The 16,942-nt window shown below is 38.7% G+C and overlaps 1 protein-coding gene and 1 long non-coding RNA gene across 4 annotated transcripts in view; both read left to right on the top strand.

The window, feature by feature from the left end:
• Positions 1-16,942, top strand: part of DLGAP2 (DLG associated protein 2) — a 477,131-nt gene that overhangs the window by 8,268 nt on the left and 451,921 nt on the right. The gene's annotated exons all lie outside the window — the stretch shown is intronic.
• On the top strand, positions 11,321-15,009 carry LOC116965663. The gene is made up of 2 exons (XR_004409528.2): positions 11,321-11,404; positions 13,611-15,009. It is a non-coding gene; the product is annotated as an uncharacterized LOC116965663 (long non-coding RNA).

The following is a 16,942-nucleotide window of genomic DNA, read 5'->3' as shown; positions in this document are numbered from 1 at the left end:
TTTTCTATTTCTTTTTACTTTCCAATATTGTCATGAATTGCTGTCCTAAAAAGGATGCAGAAAGAGCAAAATACAAAGCTAAGAAGTGAGAAGTGCAGTGTACGCTAGGCTGTAGAATGCTGCTTTGATCAATAAAATAGAAAAGTTTCTCCTCTACAACTGTATTACATTCAGACTGCAGTCTCTTTCAGGAGCTTTCCTGGTATCTACTTGTCGGTAGCCTTCTATTTAGTTGCATACCCAAGTAATGTAATTTTTCTTTTCAGTTTTTTTAGAAAGATAACAAACACCTTTTCCAAAATTCCTTTAATGGAATATTTTCTATGTGTTTATTAATTCCTTTAAATTACCCTCCATTATCTTGACAACTTTGTGGTATACTTCCTAATTTGATGAAATTTCATTTAAAATGTTCTGACAAATGTCCATCTGTTACTCCACAGCATGTACACGGACACTGAAACTTAGCAAACTAGTGTGACGCCTGAGAATCGAGAGAATGTGTGAAGCCTTACATTCTGATTACGGTGTTGAAATGAAAGATAACATTTCATTTCGCTGCTTGAAAGATGAGTGTTCTAAGTACAGCTTGTCGTATTAACATTTGTGTTTTCCCGCACTTCTTAATGTTGCAGTGTACCAGCTGAAGGGTGAGCAGATGCAAGGGCAAGCCCAGGCTAATGGTGGAAAAAAAGGGGGAGTATTATGGAGGGGTTTAGGGAAGCATCGTGATACTGCTTGGCACCAGAAGAAAAGGAAACAAATGACCAAGGGTGTAGATGAAAGTGGCTGAATATAACAGTGAAGAGATCCTAATAGGACAGTACAGGGGTTAACTATTTTGGTTGTCTTGTTCTGGTTACGGGTAAGGGGCAGGAACAATCTGTAAAACACCTGTTTCCTGAGGTATCATACACGTTTCACAAAATGCATCAGGAAAGACTGACAGACTTAAGTATTTTTATGTGTAGAAGATAAAACGGCACAGACTATACAAAGAGTCATCAGCATGTTATAGTGAGTGCATCTTGATATGTAAAAATGTATCGAAAGGGCTCAGCTGATGTGAGGTAGCTGCCAGGCTGCATTTGTAGTGTTCTTGGAGAACAGATTACCTGTAAAATAGGGTAACTTGTCAAAAGAAACCCCAGGAAGTCATTTACTGCAAGAAAACATTATACTGCTCATAATTTCAGTTGTGTAATTCCACATAATGATGAACAAAATTTGCCTCTGTCATGGGGCTGGTCCAAGTTACCCTGAAGAACTATCTTACTCATTATTATCACAACTTGCCATGTAAGCTGCATTCCTCTTGACCAATGGAACAAATTTTTCCTATGTTTCTGGTTTTGGAGCACAAGAAACAAAGTATTCTTGGCAGCCAGGCTGTTTCCGTGTGAATTCTCTTCTGAAAGACACCAGTTTGGTTATCAGTCTTCATCTTTTTCAGAGCAAAAAAAAAAAAAAAAAATATTCTCCAGCCTCGTCCTCCCTTCGTAAATATGTCCAGCTCTTGTAATCACTATCACCAGTGAAATCTCATCTGAAAGATTTGCAAGAAGTACCAAGATAAGCAGCAGTGTATGTGCATGCAAGGTGTCCTGGTTATGAAAGAATGATGGATTCACTGAAATATTACTCAGTAAAAACTTGTTGATGTGTTCCCTTTAAAACTGTATCTATGAAAATCTACTTTACCATCCAGTACTACTATTTTTTGTCTATAGGTACTAATACTGTGTGGTTTGATCTAGAGGATTTTGTGGTATTCTTAATTGATTGATTTTTCATGTATCGTTTTAACATAAATCTGTGCCAACCTATATACCATAAACCTATTAGAAAAATCGACTATATACATAAGCAACAAATTGTGGTTATACCCAAGCATTTATATACCATCCACAAAGCAGACTGGAAAAAGTGTTACGATTGCAGACCTAACAATACCTTTTCAACATCGTTAGTATCCTTAGATTTCACATAAATTTTAAGAATAATTTAAATATTTCCACAGGAAAAAAAAAAATGAAGTGACTAAAGTATAATAAAATAAAACAAAACAAAGTGGAAAGTCAGAAGGTAATATAGAATTAACAATACAGAGCAATAGCAAATTATTATTCATTTAGTCATTATGAAGATGAAACTAGTAATAATTTCACTTTTTTCCATATGGAGGCAGTTAATTGTTGCTAATTATATGGAAAAACTCACGAACTGAAAGACTAAAACAGAATAGAACTGACTCCTGTACAAATTGGAATGTGATATAATATCATTTAGTGGTTATGTATAGAATTTTTTTCCTTCTCACACATGGCTTAGAATTTTTATTCAGAGTTCAACGAAAAGAATTTCCTGGAATGTTGCCTGTTGTCACCAGGAAATGACAACATCTTTCTGAATTTCCTTGATAATATTTTAATTGTTTTTTTCCCCACAACAGTCTACTTGGAAATTTCAGCTGGTGCTGAAGTGATATATTTGTGAACTCACATAAAAATATCCTCCACGTGTGTTTGTGCCTGTACCTGGGCCTTCACTTATTTTTTTAATGCACTAAAAGGGGCTGACTGAAATATCTGTTTCCATTCGTGGTTTGGTCCCTATGAAAATTGCAGGCTTTCTCTTGCATACTGGTAGTTAATTCGCTTTACCTGTGCTTGATTCTGAGTGAGTTGGGGGGTGAAGGAGAAAGCACCATCCTCATTTTTGACAGGAAGAAACATTTTAATAGCACTGGCTAAATACAGCTGGGCTTCCATTAGGGCCCAGCATTGCTTGAGGTGCCTTAACATCTCCAAGACACCCATGCAGACCTGGCTGTTAGAGCAAAGGCTGGCTGGTGTCCCAGTCAGGGGCACCCAGCACCTCTTGGGGGGGTGCCAGCTGCCCACAATGGCCTTCCCCTGCCACCGCTAAAATGCTCACCGTCACATTAGGGACTCGAGGTTGTCGCCCTTCTGCCTTTCAGCCACTACTCCAGAAGGTTCCCATGTAACCCATCTGCCATATCTGCCAATCTGATATGTATCTGCCAACCTCAGGTAACTTGAGGTTTCCCAAATAGCACCAGGCACCCATTTGTGGACAACCAAATCCTGCCCTGGGCATGTGTTGCCATCACACCAAGGGGAACTGTTTAAGAGGGTGTACCTAACTGTAAATGTTGACTTTGATGGAGACAACTTCCGTAGGAAAACAGATTTAAAACGGACCGATCCTAGAGATTTAAATGCATTTGTGTTTGTTACTTGATAAAATGAATGAGCACACATAAAGTGCTCTCCGGATATGCTTGGAGGACATTGTGCTGCCTGTGTGCAAATTTGTGCTGTCCATTGCTCAGGCTTCAGCTTATTTTTATTTAGTTTTCACAAATTAGCCTAGTTCCTGGTGAGATCCAGCCATCTTAAATATTTGAAATGTTTGAATTTAGCTGTTTGAGTTACAGGTGAACAAGAAAGGTTTTGCCACTGAACTCAGACCTGGTTTTTAGGTGCCAGCAGGTGAAGTCATTCCTAAGCACACACCTTGCTGTGAGCAGAGCTTTTGGTTTTAGCATTATAATGGGGCTGTGTCATGCTTCAGTTCTTTTCACTATATCCTCACTCAGAAGGAGTGACTTGAATATATTAACCATTTGAGCAAAATGTGCTTAAAAAAAAAAATCACCTAATTTGGACAAAGCAAGTATGGGCATTTTCAGGTCATAAAGAACAAAGTCTGCCTACAAGAGAACCTGTATTTTTGGCTCGACTGTGTTATATATGAGCATATATGTTTCTATTGTTATTGTGATGGAAAACTGGGAAACAGCATTTTCTTTCTGTTTTTGCTCTTGTCACAAAAGTAGCCAAATAACCCCAAAACACGGTGCTGGGATATATGTTCACTGGTGCCTGAAGAGAGAGCATCATCAAGTTATTCTCCCCCAACTTTTCAGCCCCCTTTGTTTGATAGCATCCCCTTCCATCGATGACCACTGAAGGTGTGCCACGTGTCCGGGACCAAGCCTTCACCGCACCAGGTACCACGGCGGCATGTGCCCTGCCTCCACACCGTCACCAAACCTACCCCCTTTGGGGCTTGTGGCCCTCTGTAAATTGTCTGCAAGTCTATTTTTCCGTGGTGTCAGTGAGCTGCTCATCTCTCTGAACTTGCTGCGAGCCGCCCCAGTCACTGGCATGATGGGAATTACTGGAGTATTTTGGGCCGTTCTCTTGCTGGTGTTAGAGAAACAAGAAGGAGGTGCATGGGGGGTGGGAGGTTGCACCTGAAGATCTCTGCCTTCTCCATCCAAGGCGATGTCTTCAGGCCATACTAATGCTGAGCAGTGTATCACATTTCACTACCAAACCACAACTGCAAGCTATAGAACTTGCCCCGCTGCTTGAACTCCGACCTCCCTGAGGTAGCAGCGTTTGGGAGGACCACAGTCAGCACTCCTCTCTGCTGAGCTCCAGTGAAGACTGAGAAGGGGGGCAGATTTAGTGCTTATCCTGAACAGGGCTGACTGTGCTTTTCCATCATTTTTAGAAATTTCCTTTGAAAGAGCTGACAGTGTGTGATCTATTTTAAATACCGCTTCAGAAGATGAAATTATTTTTGTTCTAAATGAAATCAATAAGCAGTATTAAATATAATATAAGGTTTAAGTGAGCTAAAAAAAAATCCAGTGACCCTCAATATTTATCGTACGTGTCAGGCCTGCTATGACAACCTTTATTAGCTAATTAATATCCCCTTCCTGTGAAGCTGACAGCTTACTAAAACCAACAAAACCTTCTCACTCTGAAGTCCTTCAAAGGCGCAAGTAGTAACAGGTGCAGGTGTGGTGTCTCCTCCTTTATTACAGGCTTCCCTTTCTCCCTGGGGTACCTATTCCTCAAAGTCCTGGACTAGTTCTTCCTGGCTTCCTTGTGTGCATCAGGAAATTTTCCCAATCCTTCTCTGCTTAGCCCACCGCGAGGTCAGGTGCTGGTAAAAATCCTGATTTGTGCCTCCTCCACCTGCGCTGTTGTGAACTCCTCCGTACTGGTACTGCATGGTTCAGCTCTGCGGGTGCTGGAGTGTGTAAAGTAATGCTTCTGCCTTGCCTTATGTACACCACCTTTCCTCTGCCCCTCCTCTCACAGTCAAAGGGCTTGGAGTGTATTGGATTTTCCCAACAGAGAAGCATTTTTAAGTTTTTTATAGAAATTAATGCAGCTCTCCCTTGATAGCTTTTTCCCCTAATGCTCTCTATTTGCTATCTCCTTGCCTCACCATTATAATTCTGATGTTGTTGGTTCTTTCATTTGCTGTATTGAATATTTTCTGAAATAAATAAGAACATTGCTTACATCTGTGGATAATGCTGGTCCCTTATGTATGGTACTAGGAAGTGTTGCCTAGCAAATTCTGTGGCTCTTGATGAAATATGTTAGTTCCTTTTCATAACTTACATCTGTTATTTCTCGCAGTATTTGATATATTTTACATGCTTTTGTGATCTTGATTTTAAAGGAAAGAGGAGCTGTGGTCAAGCGGACTCATGGACTCAGTTCTTTCTTTGAGACTTTTGTCGCTGCGTATGAGATTAATCTGATTAAATGTGTATGTTGTAGCTGCCTCTGTCTGGGCAGTAACTAACAGTTACTGGTACTTCTTGGTTCCCTGTGTGGCGGGCAGAGTGCGATGGGCAGCCCCTAAAGCAGGTTAGCTGGGAAGTGCTGGCTATGTCAACGCCGGAGCTTGGGGTAACTGCCTCAGAGGCGGGCTTCTGTCATAAAGGATATATGTATTGGTGCGGTGAATTCCGTCAGGGAAATCTACAGATAGTCTCTTTTTTTAATACATTCCAGTAGAATTTTGGCCATACTGTTAAAAAGCTCTTCAAGGAATGAATCTTTTAATTATAGCTTCTGACTGTTGCTAAAGATGCTTTTAAAATCAGCATCTGTTCATAAAGACATCAGAAAGAACTGATTTTTCATTAGTGTAAGGCTGCAATTAAACCCACTGTTCTCATGCACTGAATTCTGCAGGAGGTTGAAAATTGTGTCATAACATTGCATTAACTTTGAGTTGTATGTCCTGCCTCATGCACACCCTTTTTTCGTACCAGAAAAAGTCTGATTTAGAGTAGTTTCACACAGGAACAGGGTTGGGGTTCATGCCTTCTTTTTTTTTTAATCACTAAATACATCTTTGCCTGCCTTCCTGAGATGCTTGGTGATTCTATTCCTTGCTGAGCAACAGGACATTAAGACACAGAAAAAGGCTGATTTGGAGCATGCCAATAATAGCAGTTGTTGGTAATGATTCTATTCCTTATGAGTACACGACATGCTCCTTCTCTTTGTGATAGAAGCTTTAAATGTTAGTAGCCAAGAAGTGCCAGCATTCTAATTGCTGCCTGTAGTTAAGTACATAAAAATATCAGAGGCATAAAATATTTTGGCTTAAAAAAGAAGTAGATGGGTAGAGAAATAAGGTGCAGTTAAGAATTAAGGAGTATAAGGCAGAGGCAAAAGTGACTATTTGGAATACCTGATACTGCCTTTGCTTCAGGTATTGGTAAGGGAAGTTCGGCAGTCACATAAAAAATCTGTTTGTGTTCCCTCACCAGCCGCGTTTGAACTGGGGAGCTTTGATCTCTAAGCTGGTCCTTTTAGCATGAAGATTTTATATTTCCAGATAGCTGTGGTGCTGGTTTCAAAATGCAAAAAGAACAGGAACCTGTCCCAACCTGGAAGCGTTAGCTCCATCCATAGTGCTTCTAGAATGTGGACGTCCTGCATTTACTTGACTGGTCTGCTGTGCGTTTCAGAACTGACATCACAGTACTGTGCTGCCTTTAACTTACCCCAGAGTTAAAATAACGAGGTAAATAAAAACTACCAGAACCTAGTTCTTTTAGAAGAAGTATTCATCCGCATTTTAATTCCAGCTGAATTAATTTTTGTATTTTTGTGAATTAAATCTGCTGCTGACCATTAGAATGTTAAAGAAAAAATTGCCATTGAAGCTTTATGTTTAGTCAAAAATTATACTTTTTTAATCCTGCTAATGTAAAAGGAATAAATTGTCAGTATATATTATACACATCATTATACACATACCCATTGTCTTTGTAAGTAGCAGATATTTCTGACAATTTTCAAGGTTTTTAACAATTATTTTAATTAAATGAAGCCCTTATTGTTGGGATTTAAAAGCATGTAAAGTTCTGTTTTACCAAGCTGCACACACAACTATTTTTAGCATCGATACAAAGTTGCTCTCAAACTGAGTCAGTGTTAGAAGGTTTCAACTGGAAATACTTGGAATGATTCAGGGTGAGACTTTAATTTCTTTCTTTTTTTTTTTTTTTTTTTTGTACGTAAAAGTAAAAAAAATATGCAAAACATTCCATATTTGGATACTTGTAATACCTAAAAAAGTCCTGACAGGTATCAGCCTTGCTCCATATGAAACGTCTGTAAGTCATCTTAGTCCTACTGAGTTCAGCATCATCAATAGGAACAAATTCATGTGGAAATATTAAGCCTTCTCTGTTGTCCTGTCAGCATGAAATCAAATCAGATTTTGTGGTTCTTTATTCTAAAGTCTTTACAATAGATTCATAAATATTTTTATTATTAGAAATTCAACATTTTGTGTTCCTGCAGAGAGCCTTTATGCTTTGTGTTTAAGCTGCATGGGCAGGTTACGTTTTTTGTGTCCAACTGACTTCTGAACTGTTTTCTGTTGCTTTTGATTATTGAATATTTAGTTTAGCCTAGTTCTGCAGGGCACTGAGGAAAAAGAAGGTAACTGTGTAATACAGATATGACTATTCTCCCTCCAATCCTCATCAACACTGTTATTATCAGTTGTATTCTAATACTGTAGAGACATGTAAAACATTTACATTTTTTATTTATAAGAGAAATAAGTAGTTCATAAATTAATTATATATAGATGTAGTACATATCTATAAATCATATTTAAGCATAGATAAATAACACTTTCTAGGGAAGGTAACCATAAACTTTTTTCTTTTGCACAACTGTAGTCTGTATGTGTTGTCACCCTTCAGGCAGCAATTTCTTTGGTTAAAAATGTTTCACTGCACTTCTGTATAAAGTTTGTGTGCAAGGCATGCTGGTGTTTTCTACTAAGCTATTAAATGTCACGGTTGTGTGCACCACTGTCTTTGCTTCTGTCAGACTCCTTTTCACTTCAAATTTTCAGCATAAAATGGTTGCTTTTGAAAGTTACATTCTTTATGATCTATTGCGGTAATCAGCTCTACAATCTAGCTACAAGTTCTTGGGGTAACATTTATGTCAGAATCTGAAGTTGATACTCAGCTCAGGATTAAGATACCTGAATGTAATCGCCTGCCTGTATATGAGGGGATTCAGCTGCACCAACTCAGACATCTAGTGCCTTTTCAGGAGCCCTAAGTTATTCCACATGGCTCTCAGCTACTGTGATAAAGGACTCCAGTCTTTCTTAGGTCCTGTGTAGTGTCTCCTGGCCTCAGCAGAGCTCTTGAGTAAATGGGCAGCCCCAGAAGCCATTAGACACCTGTATTTATGCACTGACTCAAGCCCTACATCCCTCAGATCCCACTACAGCGCATGGAGATCTGGTCAGTACAGTGAAGGCAACTGAGAAATTCAGCTGATCAGCCGCTATGTGTGCATTAAACCTAAACATCCTATGGTATTTCAGATGCTTTAGGTTATCCGAGACATCTGCATGTGCTAGAACATATGTTGTAGACAGATGTACAGAGGGTGCATGTTCTCTAGAAGTGGCAGTTGGAGGTTAGGTATCATATCTGAGAGTACCTGCAGTGACGCTAGGCACTAGTATGTGAGTGACTGAATTGAGCCCTCAACATACTGGCATAGGCACTGTTGACTGTGCTAGAGGTGTAGACACTTTGGTCAGTGTAGATACCTGAATTAGAGCAATGTAGGTCTATGAGCTGAATTCCACCTCAGTGAGGAGCTGGATATTAATTTAACATGATTTTCTTGTTTGGCTATTTGTCTGTGGTAACTCAAGACTTCATTGTCCTCTATAGATGAGAAACTGCTAGTCTATCAGCTGAAGAGTCCCATTCCCATAAACTGACCTCCTCTGCTGTTTGGCCTATAAATCTTACTCAGGATTTTCACTTGTGATCCAAACAATACTCTGTTTTGTACATCATCTGTGCCTGATTAAATCTTCAAACAAGTGTCACTAATTTTAATGAACCAACACCAGAGTACCTAGGACTATGATTGGCAAGTCATGTCTAGAAGCTCTGTGTTGAGTCCTTATTGACTTTCTGCTACCAAAATGTTGCTTCATTTTTATGAAGTTCAAATGCTTGAAGTGTGGGAATCTAATGTTTATGGCAACCTTTCCATTAGAGTACAGCTAGGCAGCATGAAAAGAAGTCAGGGCCAAAGTCAAACTACATAATAACCACAATAACAGTACCTCACAATTCTGCATCATTGAAGGTTTTAAATGTGTTCTGCAAATATTAATTAATGTCACAACAGAGTGAAGTGCATATTGTTAACTTATGCCCATGTCTGTAAGAATGAGTACTGAATAAAAAGGAAGCTATAAATTCTTCCTGGGACCTTGGGAAAATTACTCATGCTGTTAACTTCTACTTTAGCTGGATAGTAGTGCTTCTTCTGTATTCAGTGAGGAGCTGGAAGACTGTGCTAGGTGGGAAGGTATTGCTATCTAAAATGGCAAGTGTAGAGGTGTTTTTACAGACAAAATTAATGTAAATAGGGACTTACTGCACACCTCTTATTTGCATTTATCACAATGTGTGGAATTCATACAGTGCAGATGTCTCCATCTGAGCTTATTGCCCTAGCATTTCTTTACAGTCAGTGGAGGTCTAGTCAGTGTAAAGTGCAATTAATCTCCTTCTAAAGTAGGTGTCTGAATAGATTGGGCTGGGTGCAAAGGATGTATGGGAGCGACTAGTTCAAATGTAGAACTGAATCTCATCCTACCTGTTCCGTGGGCAAAACTGCTATGTTTTTGTCTTTAAAAATATACATTTAACCTTACTGAGCCACAGTTAGAACACCAGATGTAGAAGTGTCTCAGAATAAGTCTGTTCTAAGCATTTACCACAGGTTATCATACCAGAATTTTCATTTAATAAAAAAATACCAAATTGTTTCACCATTTTACACAAACACGAGGCTAGTACCCATTATGTTTGTGTGGGTCATCTGGAGCAGCAAGCAAGGTGATGAACAAGGTTTCACAGTGGAGGACTGAGGAAAATTTTTAGAACTTATTAATTTCTAGGACATCTACTTTCTTCCTTAATGTGATCTCTTGAAACTTTGTTCAGGTTCCCCACACATCTAATGCAATACTAGATGCCCCCGTGTAACCTTGCTTATCTCCAGCTGGCACTTCAGGGAGGTGTGGTCTTCTACAGTTTCTGTATCTCACCTGCCACTGTGCGGGTGACTTGGGTACAGGTACCTGAGTGTCTCAGAATGGCACTGGACATCATATATGGACAGTTGATGAGATTTGCATCAAGATTAAACTCTGTAAATTTACTTGTCTACATGTAAGAGGATGGTAATATGCTAGGTGTTTATGTTTTCGTGGTCAATTGATTGATTCAACTCATTTCATGTAGTAAAACATGCATACTCAGAAGATGGAGGAGAGGGTCATCTGGCTTGCATCTTCCTTACTGCTAAGGCACCTAAACTTGGCATCCACAGAGCGAAGAGTTAGATTTGTCTCCGGAATTATCTCAGACAGCATTGGGCAGCTGCATTTAAGCAGCTGTATTAATTCCTAGATCTCACTTGTGTAGAAGAAGGGCTTTATACCTAGCATATCTGTAGGCACATATGTGTAAAAAACTGTGTCTGGATCTCCTAAACTCAAAGATATCCCCATCTAGAAGAAAATCGTGTTCTAGAGAGTAGTTTGCCTCACTGAGAATTTCAGAGCAAGCACAGATCATCCACACTGGAACTGCACACATTTCCCAACCTGACCTTATTCTCATCCTAATTATCTGTAGTTTCCTTCTGCCCTGTTTCTTTCACAGTCATGTCTGATTTTCCTACTGGGAAAGTACATTAGTCATTTATATGTTGTTTTGTTTTGTTTTGTTTTTATTTTACTTTATTTTTCTCTATAATAAAATGTTTCTTCTACAGAAATAGCTGGATATTGACACTGTACCTCACAAATGAATCCAGGAATTATTTAAGTGGATTTTGACAGCTTTCAAAAGACTTGGAGATTGCTTCATGTTGGAAGAAAGCAGATCTCTGTGGGATCCTATGAGGGATGGTTGTTTTCTAGTAGGGGATGTCTCAGTAATCATCAATACCGCAGAAATCCCCCACTTCCAAACAAACAAGTAAACAATAATATCCCTCCCCCCCCCCCCCCCCCCCCCCCAATAATTGTGAAGTAACTTAAATCACTAAGAAAATCTCCATGTAAGATTTTAGTAAATTTGTAGGTATGGGATCTGTATCACTGTTACTGAAATGAATAGATGGTTTGATGCTGAATTTCTTACAGATTTTTTTTTTAATATTATTCACATGCTGATCACACAATTTACTAGGAGATTCTTTGAATTTCCTTCTGTGTTCAAATGCTAGATGATTTAAATATGAAGAAGAAACAACATGTTGCTATTACACATTAAAGTGGATGAATATTTAAGCCCTATGTTTGCTATAAAACCACAATTGGCGCATTGTTGGATATCCATAGCAGTTGCAAAAGAGTATTAAGTGATTCATGGGGTGTTTTTCCTAAGGAATAAATATTCTAAGTCACTGTGGCCAGTCAAGCCACAGGACTCAGATATCCTGAAACGTGCTCAAGTGCTGTAGCTACAAGGCATGTGTTTAATATCTTATATTTTAAAATCAATCATAAAATTTTAATGCTTGAACTTAGGAAAGTTCAACTGTAAGCTATGTTAATTGGGAAGGGCAAGTCCATTAGTACCAATCTGGATTAAGTGCCAACTCTAGAGCCCTTACCCTTGCTACTGAAAATGCCAGGCAAGCAAAAAGGCCAGAAATGTTATCAGCCTGCCAGCCAGGGACTCCACTGGAAAGGCAAATTATAAACGGTGGGAGTTACAGACAGAATAATGAAAGTCATGTTAAGAAGCTGTGTATATCTAAGCAGAGCGGTGAACAAGCGTGTCCACCTGTACCTACGGCACAGCAGCCTTATATTCAAAATCCCTGTCAGGAGCTGTGTAAATGGCATAGCTAAATGGAGGCGTGGGAAAGCAAACTCTAAGGGAGTATCTACTCTTGTCCACAAGCTGTGAAGCTACGTGAGGGCGATGCTCTGCACAATGTAATAAGCCCTGCCGTGTCTGTGAACAAATGTGCTCTATTGCAGTTTTTAATGACTTTTCTTGCCATTTTTACAGTGAGCATAAGGGCTTGGCCATGGTGTATCTTGGGAAAATGGCAACTCATCGTGCATATGCAGAAGTGACATGACTGGCATTTAAGAGATAACTATAAGGAATTAACTAATATTTCAAATTGAGTTTATAGAAAGGAAGCTTCCTGTTACATTTAGCACCACTCTGAAATTTATTCTAAAACTTCAGTGTCTCTAATCTCATCAAGGCTTATAAAAACTTCATATACAAATACAATTTTGGATTAACCTATCTTCTCAGTTCAGGCACTTTGATTTTCGTAGAGGAGGATCACTTTTTTGTCTTGTATTTGTGAAGAAATTTTTGCTTGGTGAGAGGGTAAACAGATGGGGATGATGGTATATTATAGTCACCTTGCCCTCGCTTAGAAAAGATGTAAGCAAATAACTGAGGACAAACTGAGTTGTCTGTTGTGTGCAATCTGTAGCAGTTCAGTAGTTTCTCATGCCACTAGTGTGATAGCACAATACTGTGATGATATTACTCATAAATATAAAGAGGAGTTATGTTCAAAGCCACAATCCTGACATTAATTTCAGTGCAAGTCTTATTGGTCCATATATGAATGTAGTTTGTTATTTCATCTCTTAAAATCTGTCAGGCACTGTTGTCTCTCTTCAATAAACATTTTTAGATCAGTTCTATTAAATGTTTTAGTGTGCTTTTATGTGACTGCTTTTGAATCAAGGCATTCCTGTCCTAAACGGAGAATGAAAAGCAGCCTAGCAGTGCAACCTCTTCACTTGCTATTCAGATTTTCTCTCTAAATTTACATCAGTATAATAAGAATATAAAATGCAGATTCTGAAATCCAGAATGGATATGACTGTAGTAAAAAAAATTACTCCTGAAGTGTGAATAGCTATTGTAAAAATAAAGAGTTGACAAAAGAAAACTACATTATATGAAAGATAGAGAAGCAGTTCAAAATATGATCAGATTATTAAAAGTATTTAATGCAACACTAAGCTTCATCAAATGAGAGCTTATATTGTCCACAAAACCTTTCATTGTATGGCTTGTGGCTCTGTTCCTCTTTCTGCTGTTTTCCATTTTTACTTGGTTTACTTTATCATACTCTAGTCACTCTCTTAGTCATCCATTTATATTCCTCTGCTCTTATCTCCACGCCCTTGCTTCTCAGTCCTCCTGGCTGAGCCATGCCTCCGCTTTTGGGAACTTCTCTGCTTTTCAGAGAGCCTGTGTATCCTCCCAGGTTCCCTGATATTGGAAACACAGCTCTCCCAACCGTTAAGGACTTCAACTGTTTATGACCTGCTGTCGTCAGCTCGAACTCAAAAGATGACCTGGGAGAAGTTGACTTGAGAAGGGAGTGAGGAGCCAGAAGAGTGGTGGACACGGCCGTGTTCAGAAAGGCACACATTACTGGCCTAGACTTTTAAACATGCAAGTAATTTCATTTGTATAATTGCTCTATTGATTTCTATGTGTTTGCTGATCAAAAAAGAAGAATTACTTTCCTGAACATAAGATAGAAAAATGAGCTCTTAGCATCTATTTCACAGAGTGATCAGATGCACCTTCTAGTTAGGAGGATCTTAAACCACTGACTGCTGAAAGCCAGGAGCATGTATCCAGAGGAGGGTCATTCTGTTTCTTCACTTTTCTGAAGTGTCTCTTACTAACTGTGGGTGAGAGCAAGGCACTAGTGTTGCATGGGCTGTGGGTCTGAGCTGGTGTAGCCATTCCTAGGTTAATCTCTTAAAGAAGTGGACAACTGGCCAGATCCTCAGTTAGTAAAATTCTATATATTTACAGTAAAGAAATTAAAGCACTTTACATAAATTGAGTTTCTATCCTAGTGTCTTGGATTTCTTTGAAAGTAGCAACTATGTATAGGGACTTACAGAATTTAATTCTAGTCTTTAGGAATGACTTCCATAAAAGAGTATCATCTTCTCAGTCCGTAGCTTTGAAAACTGCTCATCAGCAAGGAAAGTAAATTATCAAAACTATATTAATTAACATATCCCATGTATGCTTTTGGCTATCAGAGTTCATCTGTCTAAATCGGTAATTACATATTGTTATCCATTTACAGATTAAAAGGTTATCCCTGCTTTGGGCTTTTCAGGTTGTTTTATTGGAGCATAGATTTGATTTTGCTGTTAAATTTTAGAGGCTGAAGTAATGTCTATTTTTCTTTCCCCCTGAGAAACATTGAAATATTTCTTGCTTGCAGTTTCAACTCCCTCTTGCACTTTGTACTAAGGACTTGGTGAATCTATTTTGAACAATTCTGTATGGGGCCTAGATGCTGGATGTGCTCCTGTTATTTCATTTATCTTGTTCTCTGAAGTAATTGAATGTCCTCTTGCTTGTATACTTAGTGAAGTATGGCTGCTATTACCCTTAGTAACACTGGAGTTTCCTTATTCATTAGCATGACTTTATGTACAAGGTGTCAATTATTTTTTGCACTGAATGGATGAAATGGTCATCAGTCAGTCACTGTGTAAGTCAAGTTTGTATCCTAATGCATATTCAAAAGTGCTCAAATAAAGACATTTCACGTTCCCCAACTTTCAAGTGCCTGATTTAACAACTTAAAATATTTTATATTCGTTTACTTTTCTAGATCTTTCTGGATAAAACCCCCAGTCTTTATTTTTAATAAACTTTGCATCAGGAGCACACTTATTAGCTACAACACACCTCTGTCATTCATACTTAAGAATTACATTTATCCAACAGGAGGAGAGGCATTTATTCTAGTTAGACCAGCCACAGGGAGAAGATGGGTAATAATTGGGAATGGTGGGTAGGGCCTTCAGCAGTAGCTGCGCACAGATACTTAGGTGACTTTGGGAGACCATGTACCTACATGGCATAGTTTATGTTTATCCTTATTTATTTCTATTGCAGTAGCACATATGTCGAAAGGTCCTGAATACATTTGTTTCTCGCAATCTGCATAACACTGTCTAAAAGAAAAGCACTCACAGAGAAGTGTAGTGTCTTGTCTGAGGTTACAAAACAAGTGTCTTCTCTGAGACCACGCCAGACAAGGTTGTGCAGCTCTGCTCTGTCGTATGGCTTGGGAAGCACGCAGGATTCATAGGACCCACCGATGTGAGGCTGGAAGGGAGATGCTCTGCTTCCCAGAGCCACAAATCAACTAGTAAATAGATAAACAGATAAAGAAATAAAAGATGCGGCAGAAGCGTTTGATGATTGTTAATTTTTTTGTCCCTTTTTTCCCCCCCATCCCTGAGGTAGCAGTTTGACTACTATAGTGATGTGCTGGAACAGGCCTGCTCAATAAACAAGAATTTAATTAGAAAAAGTCTCTTGGGAATACAGCATTTAGGACTGAAATGATTCACTTGTCTTGGTGAGATAACATCATCATACATCTCAATAGGACTGATTTAAGTCCCATTTTTATTTATTGTTGGCTATTTTTACTTTTGTCCTTATTTCATATTTTGTAAAGCTGTTCTAGATCTTTGCAGCTCCAAGTGTTTAAAGTAAACTAAATTTATTTTTAGCTATATCAGACAGCACTCCCCTTCCCTTCCTCACCCACCTCAATACTGTCAGGATGCTTAAGGTATTCATCTAGGAAGTGGAAGACCATTATTCAATTCTTACTGTGCGTAGATGTAGTGGCTTAACTTAATTTGTCTTTTCCACATCACTGGTCAGTGCTCAAGAAAGAAGACTATTAGCTGTTTTCCCCACTCTCACTGAAATACCACTCTGAAGTTAAGTGTTTTCAGGAACTGAATATTGTTCCAAGTGAAATATGTATGTTATCAAATTGTTCCTAACCAATATTAATTCTAAAGCAATGTATGCAAAATAGAAATAAAATATTGAAGAGTGCTAGCAGGCTGACAAGAGTGGCCTGTGCTCTCTGATACATGGACAAGAAATGCCAGTGTTCAGTGGTCTTCTCCAAATAAAAATGGATTTTTTCCAGGGCAAGGCAAAAAGTGCCTCTGCGATTTATGTGCCTGCTAAAGTTTGAAGTCTACAGAAAATTGTGAAGAGAGCATCGCAAAGGAAATGGCAAACATTTTATAGTGGAAATTAATACATAATATAATTATAAGGGTTACTGGTTCTTCCCTGTTCAATGTATCTCAGAGTCTGCAGAAAGCTGGCACCCAGTATAGCCAATACTTCTCCTTGTGGAATTATCCACTTAAATTAATTTAGTTAATTCTCATGGTTAAAGTTAGTTGCATGTTTGCAATCACACACTCTCAGTCCTGCTTCAGTTTCCTCAACTTCACAGTGTACCTTTTTTCTTAGTTCCCTCTAGGCTTTTCTTTCATTAGAACTCCTCTCCTGAACATGATGACTGACTGATACCTCAGAGTCCTCTGTCCCTTTTTATCTTCTCAAGCAGCTTTGCTGGTAATTTGGCAGGTCTAATTCACACTCTTATATCTCTTGGACAGAATACATCAAGAAATCCCTGTTTGTCACCTATTCATGTCATGGGAA

Source organism: Tyto alba, unplaced genomic scaffold, assembly GCF_018691265.1.
Source record: "Tyto alba isolate M040663 unplaced genomic scaffold, T.alba_DEE_v4.0 Super-Scaffold_40, whole genome shotgun sequence".
Lineage (NCBI taxonomy): Eukaryota > Metazoa > Chordata > Aves > Strigiformes > Tytonidae > Tyto > Tyto alba.
Note: the sequence above shows the minus strand (reverse complement) of the source record. Positions and strands in the feature narration are given on the sequence as shown.